Source organism: Elephantulus edwardii, unplaced genomic scaffold (assembly GCF_000299155.1).
Source record: "Elephantulus edwardii isolate Elephantulus edwardi_28Jun2011 unplaced genomic scaffold, EleEdw1.0 scaffold00045, whole genome shotgun sequence".
NCBI classification, from domain to species: Eukaryota; Metazoa; Chordata; class Mammalia; order Macroscelidea; family Macroscelididae; genus Elephantulus; species Elephantulus edwardii.
The window spans coordinates 5,778,862-5,791,343 of NW_006399795.1; the positions used below are offsets into that span (position 1 = coordinate 5,778,862).

Consider the following 12,482-nt stretch of genomic DNA (forward strand, 5'->3'; position numbering starts at 1 on the left):
ATTGATTCAGTGACTGGGATAATTGGGATGAGAGTGTCAGAGACAGTGTGATTGGCACAGGACAGAGCAGAGTTTAGGGCTGTTGTACATAGGGTCGCTATGAGTCGCAAGCGACTCGACCAGACATAACAACAACAACAACTTCCTTATTCACCTGGCATATAGTGCTGAGTGAGTATTAGTTATTTATTTTAAAATTGAAAAGGAAAGAAAAAAAGGACTTTTCACAATTTCCCTAAATTTTTATGTCAGAAAACATTTAGATACTAAAATATTAGTCAATATAGAAAAATAATTGATGTTTCATGTAATCCATCCATGTTATACTTTAAACTTTGATTAAATATGTGCTAGGATTCTCACCACTGGGCCAATTGGCAGCCAGTTGTCAGTATGGATGGTGAAGAGATTGAAATAGTTAACAGTTTTAGTTTACTTGGCTCCACAGTCAACACTTTTGATAACAGCAGTCAGGAAATCAAGAGACGAATTGCACTGGGAAAGTAGGCTGTGAGGGACGTCTCAAGAGTACTGAAGGGCAACGATGTCAGACTGGGGACTAAGGTGCGCTTGATCCAGGCTATAGTCTTCGCAGTTACGTGCTATGCATCGGAGAGTTGGACAGTGAATAGGGTTGATGGAAAGAGAATTGATGCCTTTAGAGCTGTAGTGCTCGAGAAGAGTGTTGAATATACCATGGACTGCTGGGAGAACAAAGAGGTTAGTCCTGGAGAGGGTGAAGCCAGAAGGCTCTTTGGAGTCAAGGATTCTGAAGCTTCGCCTGACATTATTTTGGGCATGTTACAAGGAGGGACTGGTCCTTGGAGAGGGACATCATGTTTGGCAGAGTGGAGGGGCGGTGAAGGAGAAGAAGACGTTTGATGAGATAGATTGATTCTGTGACTGGATCGGTGGTAATAAGTGCATTTGAGATGGCTAGGTTGGCACAGAATAGAAGAGTGTTTAGAGCTCTTGTACATAGTGTCGCTATGAGTCGCAAGCGACTCGATGGCACATAACAGCAACGACAACAGGATACATAGGAAAATTTTTTCTTTAATTTTAAATTGTAGGTAATAGATCCTGATGCCACATTTTTCCTCATAGAGCCCAGCCTCCTGCATGATCTGTTCTGCATAGAGGCTGAAAAGCTATTCTAGACAGGACACATCTCCCGATTTCTTGGCACAACTTGGTGAGCACGTCCAGGGCAGCATCTGTTAGCTGAAATATGTCTGTTGGTATACCATCTATTCCTGGGGCCTTATTTTTTACTATTTCCTTACTATTTCCTTCAAAGCAGCTTGAACTTCTTCCTTCATCACCATAGGCTCTTGCTCATATGTTGTTTCATTAAATTCTTCTGTGTCTGCCAATTCTTTTCTATACAATGACTCAGTATATTCTTTCCATCTTCTTTTGATACCTCCTGGATCATTTCATACTCTGCCTAAAGCATCCTTGATTATAGCAGCTCGAAGTTTGAATTTGTTCTTCAGTTCCTTGAGCTTAAGAAATGCTGAGCGAGTTCGACTGTTTTGGTTTTCTGACTCCAACTCCATGCGCATTTCATTGTAATATTTTACTTTGTCATCCCACACTGCCTTTTGGAATCTTCTGTTCAGCTCTTTCGTATCTTGAATTCTTCCTTGTGCTTTGGCTTCTCTACGCTCCAGTGCAATCTTCAGAGTCTCTTCTGACATCCACTTTGGTCTTTTCTTCCTCTTCTGTCTTTGTAATGAATGTTTGTACTCTTCTTGGATGATCCCCTTGACATCCTCCCACAACTCATCTGGTCTTCGCTCATTAGTGTTCAAGGCCTCAGACCTGTTCTTGAGATGGTTTTGAGGTTCAGGTGGGATAGACTCTCAAAGTTACATTTTGGTTCTCGTGGATTCAGTTTAATTTTCCTCAGTTTTAGCTTGAACTTGCATATGAGTAGTTGGTGGTCTGTTCCACAATCAGCTCCAAGGCTTCGTCTGACATACTTTGGTAATATTGTAAGGAGGGATAGGTCCTTGGAGAGGGACATCATGCTTGGGAGGGTGGAGGGCAGGCACAGGAGGGGAAGGTCCTCTGGGAGATGGATTGATTCGGTGATTGGGGCATTTCAGATGAGTGTGTCGGAGACCGTGAGATTGGCACAGGACAGAGCAGAGTTTAGACCTGTTGTACATAGGGTCGCTATGAGTCGCAAGCGACTCAACGGCACATAACAACAACAACAACAGCAGATAACGGATAACATACTACTCACAAGAACATAAAACCAGTATACTGTAACTGAGAGTGACCCTGTAGGACTGAGTAGATTTGCTTTGTAGGGTTTCCAAGGCTGTGAATCTTTATGGAAGCAGATTGTGAATCTTTATGCAAGCAGATTCTTATGGAACAACTTCTGAGTTCAAAGTGACAATCTTTCTAAGGAGTTAGTAGCCTTATTCTTTAATCACTGTGTCACTTGGTCTCCTTATAAGAATATAAGGCCCATTCTAAGTGTGAGTCCCTTGGTGAATGACTTTAAAGAAAAATAGTATCTAGTGGAACATGAAAACCAAGTTGTACAACATAGCCCACAAAAACAATGCTCTATACCCTACCATGATCTTTCTTAAAAGTTCATGAGCTTCCATATAAGGTGTGGTTATTGTTCTCTTTCCATTTTGAGCAAAAAAGAGAAAAGATGCAGAGAAACAGTCCAAAGAACTATCTCATTGGAACCACATGAACCCTCAGCCTCTAGGACCCTGAGAGATTAGAAAAACTATAGGCTATCTAGCTACCACTGTTAACTGTATTAAAAAAGGGATTGCAATAGAAGGTCCTAAATAGAATGAGAAACAGATGCCAGAGTGGCCTTTAAACGCTCTTCAAGCATAGAATTGAACTTATTTCCCATGGCTCAGTTGTTGGTAAGACAAGAAAGGGACCTGTATGATGAATAATGACACCAGGATGGTATATAGTATTTAGAGCAGTCAATTATGGGAAATTGAAAGGGCACCATTGCCCAAAGATACAGTTAAGCAAGCAAGAAGGGATGAGAGAGGATAAATAAAAATGAGAAACACAGAAGTAGTGAGAAGAATGAAAATTAAAAGTATACAAATTGTTAAAATGGAAGACCAATTTGACCAGTATGCTTTCATTCAAAGTAAGAATTAAAAAAAAAAAAAAGTAAATCTCATGATGATCTCAAACTAAGGAAAACCCTAAAACTATAATCTTTGGAGGAAAGGATTATTGGAGTTCTGTTTCACATACTTTGAGCATATTGCCGGGGGTGGGCGGGGGCGGGGGGCATTCCTTGTAAAAAGACATCATGCTTGGAAGGCTGGAGAGGCAGTGCAGAAAAAATGACACTGGATGAGATGGATTGACACAGTACCTGGGACAATGGGGGTAAGTGTGTCCGAGACAGTGAGATTGGCTCAGGATAGGGCAGCGTTCAGAGCTGTTACACTTAGGGTCACTGTGAGTCAGAGGCAGCTCTCTTTCACATAACAACAATATAGCTGGGGGAAAAAAATATTTCCATTAATGTAGTAAACGTGTTGTTGCTAGGATTTTTAAATTTTGGGTTTTTGTGGGTTTGTTTTGTTTTTTTTGTTTGTTTGTTTTTTGCATCGAAGTGTAGCCTAGCTTTATTAAAGGGCCTGCGCCGCAGAGTCAATATAAAAACACAAAAAGTCCCATCACTTTAATAATAATAATAAAACCCCCAAAATGGAAAACTCAGGGGGCAAGGGAAGAAGCCCCTGGGCCGGGGCACAGGGAGCCCTGCTCATGGCACCAGGCCTGGCTGCAGGGCTCCAATATTGCTGTTGCTACGAGGTCAAAGGGCAGCAGTTGTCCTGGAGCCACCATTCACAGGGTTGGAGACTCACTACTTCTGGGCTGTGCTCTGCTTCTGCATGCCCCGGATCTTGCCCAGCAGGCCAGAGATAAAGGCCTCTGTGGGTCCCTGGCAGCCTGGGTATCATCACTCTCCATGTCCAGGAACTCATCCACATCAATCTCCAGCTCTGGGATCTCCTCTTCCTGACAGTCTTAGAGACCGTGAGCTGCTCTAAGATCCACTCTTCCAGGTTGAGGCACTTCTGTAGCTCCTTAAGGTCGTACTTGACGGTGACCTTCCCCTGGCGTCTTACTGGGCCGTCCTTCTGTGCTGCCCCGGCCCTCGCCCACAGCCCCAGGGGGACTTTGAAAGTAGACGCGGGGCCCTGGTCCACCACTGCCTGGAGCCGCCAACGCCGCGCCCCCTGCTGGGCTGCTGTCCGCCATGGACCCCTCCCTGCTTCACCGCCTCTGGGTCCCCCTGCCCGCTGGCTCCAGGCCTCTGGCTCGGGTTAGCTCGCGGGCTCGGGCTCGGGTCTGTGCGGCTCCGAGGGAGGCTCGGGGGCAGCTCAAATTTTTTTTTAAGAGAGAATAGCTACTGCCTGCATAATGTTTTGTGCCATCGAGTCACCTGCAACTCATTTCAACTGTACAAAGTACAACAGCTCCGAACTCTGCCTTATCCTGAGTCAGTCTCACTGATCCTGCCATATCTACGCCCCCGCCCCCCCCACCGCCGTTACCTCACTCAGTTACTGTTTCAAGCCATACCGTCCAGAGGCTTTCTCTCCTGCACTGTCCCTTCACCCTTCCAAGCATGATGTCCTTCTCAAAGAATTGATCCCTCCTGGCCATGTGCCCAAAGTATGTGAGATAGAGCTTCAAAATCCTTTCTTTCAAGGCAAAACTTGGTTTTATCATCTCCAAGACAGACTTGTTTGTTCCCTTGGCAGTCTATGGTATGTTCAGTACTGCTCTCCATCACTACAGCTCAAAGGCATCAATTCTTCTGTCACTCTTAATCATTGTGCAGCTAGCTCTCTGTGCAGCAAGTATTTGTGAAGGCCATGGTCCGAATCAGGTGCATTTTAATCTTTAGACTGACAGCAGACTACACCAATGCAATTTGTCTTTTGATTTCCTTGTTACTGGTGCCGAGTGTTGATTTTGGAGCAGAGCAAGCTGAAATTTTTAAAAACCTTAATCTCTTCTTCATTTATCATGGTGCTTCCAATTGGCCCAGTGGTGAGAAACTTTGTCTTTTTGATGTTAAGCTTCAATCCATATTGAAGACTACAGTCCTTGACCTTGTTCAGAAAATGCATTAAGTCCTACTCACTTTTAGCAAGCAAGGTTGTGTCATCTGCATAATGGAAGTTGTTTATAAGTCTTCCTCCAATCCTGATGCAACGTTCCTCCTCCTAAAGTCCAGGCTCCCAAATAATCTGTTCCACATATGTTATTTGTTGTTATGTGCCTTCGAGTCACTTGCTACTCATAGCGATTCTATGTACAACAGCCCCAAACCCTGCTCTATCCTGTGCCAGTCTCACTGTCTCTGACACACCCACCCCAATTACCCCAGTCACTGAATCAGTCCACCTCATAGAAGGTCTTTGTCTTCTGCGCTGTCCCTCCATGCTCCCAAAAATGATGTCCCTCTCCAAGGACTGGTCCCTCCTTGCAACATATCCAAAGTATGTCATACGAACCCTCAGAATCTGTGCCTTCAAGGAGCAGCCCAGTTTATCCCTCTCCAGGATGAACCTGTTTGTTTTCTTAGCAGTCCATGGTCCATTCAATACTTTTCTTCAGCACCACAGCTCAAAGGCATCAATTCTCCTTCTGTCCTCCCTAGTCATTGTCCAACTGTCTGACGCATAACAACTGATTGCAAAGACTATGGCCTGTGGCAGGCGCACCTTAGTCTCCAGAGTGACAGCATTGGTCTTCAGTACTTTGGAGAGGTCCTCAACAGCAGACTTTCCCATCGCAATACATCTTTTAATTTCCTGGCTGCTGGTGCCAAGAGTGTTGACTGTGGAGCCAAGTAAACAAAAGCTGTGAACAATCTCAGTCTCTTCATCATCCATCCTGATGCTGCCGATGGGCCCAGTGGTCAGAATCTTTGTCTCAGATATTGAGCCTCAATCCATATTGAAAGCTCTCAATCCATACTGAACCTCTGTAGCAAGTACTTCAGGTCCTTCTCAGTTTCAGTAAGCAGGGTGTGTCATCTGCATAACGGAGATTGTTGACGGATCTTCCACCTATCCTGATGCCACACTTCTACTCATAGAGCCCAACCTCCCAGATAATCTGTTCTGCATATGTTGTTGTTGTTGTTAAGTGCCGTCGAGTCGTAGGCGACTCATAGCGACCCAATGAACAAAAATCCTCGAAACTTGCATGACTTTCATCCTTTCTCCAGGTTCGTAGGGTTTCCGAAGGCAAGCTATTATGGAAGTGGATGCCACTCCTGCTTCCAAGCTTGTTTTAATCGTGGAGTGCCACCAAACACTGTCCACCATGGGTAACCATTATTACATTTGACACATCAGTGTCACAATGTTCAGCTTCATAGCAAACACAGTTTACCTCTGTATAGCAAGTGGACACACCAGGGCTATATGTACTCCAAGAATGTTTGGCCAATAGGCATATCCCTGATGCACTTCTTTCCTGATTTTGAACCATGCAGTGTTTTCTTGCTCTGTTCTATCAACTGCCTCCTTGTCCAAGTATAGGTTTCACATGAACACTATCAGGTGTTCTGGGATTCCCATTCTTCTCAAGGTTAGCCACACTTTGTTGTTATCCACAGAGTCAAATGCATTTGCATAGTCAGTGAAACACAGACATTTGAAGTCGCAAACGACTCGACGGCACATAACAACAACAACAACACCAACAACAATGCTTTGCTTTCACCCAAGATCCATCTGACACTGGTGATGTGTGCAGTGCTGCAGGCTCTTCTAAACCTGGATTGTATTTCTGGTAGTTTGCTGTCAATGTTCCTGTCATTTTTGGATAATCTTCAGCAGGAATTTGCTTGTAAGTGATAACAGTGATATTGAGATGTAATCCATATTATAGGATGTAGTCTGTATTCTTCTGAAGTATTTTAAGTCCTCTTTACTTTCAGCAAGGAAGGTTGAGTCGTCTGCATGATACAGGTTGTTGATAAGCCTTTCTCTGATTCTAATCCTGATGCTACATTGTTCATCATAAAGTCCAGCTACTTTCATTATTTCAAGCTCAGCATACAGAATGAATAAGTACGGAGTAAGAATATAACTCTGACATACATCTTCCTGATTTTAAACTTTGCAATGCCTCACTGTTCTATTCAGACAAAAGCTTGTTGGTCTAAGTACAGGTTTTGCATGAGCACAATTAAATGTTTTGTGATTCCCATTCTTCCTAATGTTATTCATAATTTGTTTTGATTCACACAGTCAAAAATGCCCTTGCATAGGCAATAAAATACAGGTAAACAGCTTTCCCATACTCTCTGCTTTAAGCCAAGGTCCATCTGACATCATCAGTCATATCCGTTGTGCCACAACCTCTTCTGAATCCAGCCTGGATTTCTGAAATTTCCTGTTGATGTACTGTTGTAATAATTTTTAAATAATCTTCACCAAGGCATTACTTGCACGTGATAGAAATCATAAAATGAAAACAAAAAATGGGTATTATGTAGGGTAACCAAAAGAAGAATGATTAAAAACTATGGACTTTGTAGAGAGGCTAGTTTAAATTCTAGATATCTTACTGTAACTGACTAGTTATGTTACTTCTGGCAAGTTAACGATTCTGCTTGATGTTTCAATTTTGTAATTTTTAAAACGTGACTATAAACCCTGTTAGGGTTTACTGTGAGGATAACACTAGCACATATATGGAAATTGTATCTGGCATATTGAAAAAACCTGCTGATTATAACTAAAAAGTTATCATCCATAAAGAGGAAGATACTTGACTGGCCAGCAGACACATGAAGAAATGCTCAAAATCACTGGCAATAAGAGAGATGCAAATCAAAACCAAAATGAGATACCATCTAACCCCAGTAGCAGTGGCAAGGTTTAACAGAATAGCAACTAATAAATGTTGGTTGTGGAGAGATAGGAACTCTTGTACACTGATGGTGGGATTATAAAATGGTACAACCTCTCTGGAAGGCAGTTTGGAATTTCCTTAAAAAAACTGAACAAAGAAATTTTATACAACACAGTTATTCTACTGCTTGGAATATACCCCAAGAAAATGAGAACTGAGACATCAAAGAAAAAGCAGGCAACCCAGTAGAACATAACAACATCTCATTATACAAAACCAAAAAGTCATCACCACTCCACCAGTCATTGTGATAAGATGGTGAAAAAGATTGAATATGTCAGCAACTTCATTTTACTTGTATGCACAATCAACATCCATGATGACACAGTCAAATAAAAAGTCATGCTACATTGATGAAACCTGCTGTCCAGGACCTCTTCAAAGTCTTGAGAAGAAATGATGGGAGTCTAAAGACTAAAGTGTGCCTTATCCAAGTCTTTCTTTGCTTGCTGTGAATCTGAAAGTTGGACATTGACTAAGGGTAACAGAAGAAGAGTCATTGCCTTTAAGTTGTGGTGGGCAGTCTCCTCCTGTGCATGCAGTTGCCTCTGAAAACCCACTGATGGTTCAGCTGTGGGTCATTTTCAACTCGACAATGCAAAAAACAATACCTAAAGAACATAATTTGTTCCATGTTCTGTAGAATCACCTTTTTCCGGGGAATGGGAATAATTATGAATCTCTTTCAGTCACTTTGCAGTTTAGCAGTACTCCAGATTTCTTGACACAATTTGATGAACACGTCCAGGGCTGCATCTCTTTGTTGAAAATCACAATTGCTATTCCATCAATATCTGGGCCCTTATTTTTTAGCCAATTCCTTCAGAGAAACTTGAACTTCCTTCTTTATTGGTATTGGTTTTTGGTGATATTCTACTTGTAAAGGTTCTGTGTAAGCCAGTTCTTTCTGGTACAGTGACTGTGTATTCCTTTCATCATCTTTTGATGCTTCTGAGATCATTTAATATATTGCCCATGACATCTTTTAATTATTGCAACTTGTGGCTTGAATTTGGTTTTTAGTTCCTTCAGCTTGAGAAATGCCAAATGAGTTGTTTTGATTTTCTGACTCCAGCTCTTTGCACATTTTGTTACAATATTTAGCTTTGTCTTCCCAAGCTGCCCTTTGAAATGTTCTGCTCAACTCTTTAACTTCCTCATTTTACCCCTTTCTTTTGGCTTCTCCTGTTCTGGCAGTGCAGGAGAGGAAGCCCCTGGCTGAGATGAATTGACAAAATAACTAGAGTAATGAGGGTCGGTGTGTGAGAGTGCGTCTGACTGGCTCAGGATAAGACAGGCTTCAGAGCTGTTGTACCTAGGATCACTATGAGTTGCAGGCAATTCAAAGTATTCTCTGACATCCATCTTGGTCTTTTCTTCCTCCTCTTTCCATCATCTTTTGTTTTCTTCATGGATGATATTCTTTATATTATTCCCCAACTCATCTGATTGATTAGTGTTGAGTACCTCAAATCTTTTCTTGATATGGTTTTTAAATTTAAGTGGGATAGACTCAAGGTCGTATTTTAGTTTTTATGGATCACAACAAATTGTAGCTAATATTGAGAATAATAGGAAGTCTAGAACTGGATTGTGCTCATGTGAAGCTTGTCCTTAGAGCAAGAAATTTTTGTCTGAACAGAGCAAGGGAACATTACATGTTTCAATAATCAGGAAAGGCGTGTGCATGTCAGGGATGTATCCTTTCTCCATACCTTTTAAATCTGTATGTAGAACAGATCATTCAGAAGGCTGGACTTTATGAAGAAGAGTGTGGAATCAGGATTAGAGAAAGACTCATCAGCAGCCAGTGTTGACACAACCTTACTTGCCGAAAGTGAGGAGGACCTGAAGTGTTTGTTGTAGAGGGTCAAGGACTGCGGTCTTCAATATGGATTTTATCTCAGCAGCAAGAAAAGAAAGATCACCATCAGGCCCACAGGCAGTAACATAATAAATGGAGAAAGGATTGAGGTGGTTGTGATTTCATTTTGTGTGATTCACAATCAACACTCTTGGGGCCAGCTGTCAGAAAATCAGAAGGTAAGTTGCTTTGGGAAAATCTGCTATCAAGGACCTCTCCAGATTGCTAAAGAGCAATGATGTCAGTCCAGAGACTTAATCGAGACTGTGGTCTTCTTACTTGCTTGCTATGCATCTGAGAGCTAGAGAGTTTAAACTAAGATGACAGAAGAATCAGTGTTCCTTTGAGTTGTGGTGCTGGAATATTAAATATACCACAAACTGCCAAGAGGACAAGTAGATCTGTCCTGAAGTGGGGGAAACTGGTTGGTTCCTTGGAGGCAAGGATGATGATGATGATGATGATGATGATTAATTTCAGTGAACATCTACAGAGATTTTGGAATTCCATTCATTCATTGTTGAACTTTTCTCCCCACCCACCCCACCACCACCTCCACTCCCAGTTCACTCCTCTCCTGGAGGCAAGGATTTTTAAGCTTAGCCTCACATAATTTCGACATGTCACCAGGAGGGACCATTATCAGGATGTCATAGTTGGAATGATAAAGGGTCTGTGCAGAAGAAGAAAACCCTGGATAAGATGGATTGACACAGTGACTGTGGCAATGGGAGCAGGTGTGTCAGAGATAGTGAGGTTGACTCAGGATAGGACAAGGTTCCAAACTATTGTTAAGGGTTGTAGTTGACTCAAGAGCCATAACAACCACCACCACCACCAAAAGAACAAACTTGAAGGAATTGCCCACCAGTATTCTCCTTATCTTAAGTTTTTGTGTACTGTAGGGTCAGAACCAACCGATAGCTGACTCTTCCATGGGTTTTCAGAGGCAGTTAGTCACACAGGAGGAGAATGCCCATCCTTCTACTGTAGAATGGCTGATGACCTCGAACCACATGCCTTTGGGATTGCAGAGACGAAGGTATGCCTGACCCAAACCATGATCTTTGTAATTACTTGCTATGCATCAGAGAGTGCACAGTGACTCAAGATGACCGAAGAATCGATGCCTTTGAGTTGTGGTGCTGGAGAAGAGTCATGAACATAACATGGACCACCAAGAAAACAAATAGGTCTGTCTTGGAGAGAGTGAAACCAACATTCTCTTTGAAGGCTAGGATTTTGAAGCTCTTTCTCACATATTTTGGGCATGTGTCCTTAGAGAAGGACAGTGGAGGGGCAGCGCAAGAGAAAAAGAGCCCAGATGAGAAGGATTGATATGGTAATTGGGGCAATAGTGGTAGGTGTGTCAGAGTCAGTGAGACTGGCTCAGGATGGGGCAGGGTTCAGAGCTATTGTACATAGGGTTGCTGTGAGTTACAGATGTCGTGACGGCACGTAAAAACAACAATACTCCTTAGAGTCAAGAATTATAAAATTTTATCACACGTACTTGGGCATGTTGTCAGGAGGGCACAGTGTTTAGAAGGGAACATCATTCCGGGAAAGGTCGGGTTCAGAGAAACAGAAGACGGCCCCTAAAAAGAAGAATTGACCCAGTTAATGGTAACAATGGGCTAGAGCGTGTCATAGATCATGACGCTGTGGTGTAGGATAAGGCAAGGAGCAGATCTGTTGTTGATAGGTCACTGTGAGTTGTAGGCAACATAATTACTTTATAAAATATTATTCTGTCATATAATTTTTAAGGAATTTATTATTTTGAATTTATTGCAAATTTTCACCTTTTTTTTTTTTTTAAAGTAAGCTTACCTTACTTTAAAAAAAAAAAAACTGGCAACAATGGAAGTTCAAATATAATAATCCTTCTTTTTAAACTCTCATTGCTGTTGTTGTTAAGTGCTGTTTAGTCAAGTGCGACTCATAGTGACCCTGGGAACAACTATCTGAATCCTGTCCTATCCTTGGCCTTCCTCACAGTCTCTCATTATAGACCCTCAGTATGTCATAGAACCTGCTTATTATCTCCTTGTTCTGGATATATGGAAAAGTTGGAAAAATACGTTTTAGTTATCATTTTTATACTACTTTGAAAGGTGGCTATACTTGATCATGTTCAAATATTTGTTAATTACAGTGATAATTTATTTTTAAAATAACCTACTGGTGGAATGTCTTAAAAATAAACACTAGCTAGGATTCCTTTTCATTACATGTATCCACAGCACAGTTAACTGCCACTCCTACACAGGTGCCAACGTTAGTTGTTGTAGGTGTTTGTTTCATTTAATGTCTTCTTTTACTGTTAGAGTTAATATAGATTCTAGGCCTTTCTGGTCTATTTTGATTTAAAATAGTCATTTAAGCTGTGAGTACGCCCTGGACATTTTCATTTTTAAGACTTTCTGTTTTACTACTTGAACAGTAAAACAAGCTATTTATGACGTCTCCTCCACTGTTGTTGTTGTTGTTGTTATGTGCAACAGCCTATGTACCCTATGTACAACAGCCCTGAACTCCGCTCTGTCCTGTGCTAATCGCACTGTCTCTGACACTCCCATCCCAATTATCCCAGTCACTGAATCAATCCACCTCATAGAGGGCCTTCCTTTCCTGTGCTGCCCCTCCACCC

At 42.0% G+C, this 12,482-nt stretch overlaps 1 protein-coding gene and 1 pseudogene across 1 annotated transcript in view; one reads left to right on the forward strand and one right to left on the reverse strand.

Annotated features, from left to right (window-relative positions):
- Positions 1 to 12,482, forward strand: part of RERE (arginine-glutamic acid dipeptide (RE) repeats) — a 613,476-nt gene that overhangs the window by 452,583 nt on the left and 148,411 nt on the right. The window lies entirely within an intron of this gene.
- Positions 3,887 to 4,284, reverse strand: LOC102870775 (annotated as a pseudogene).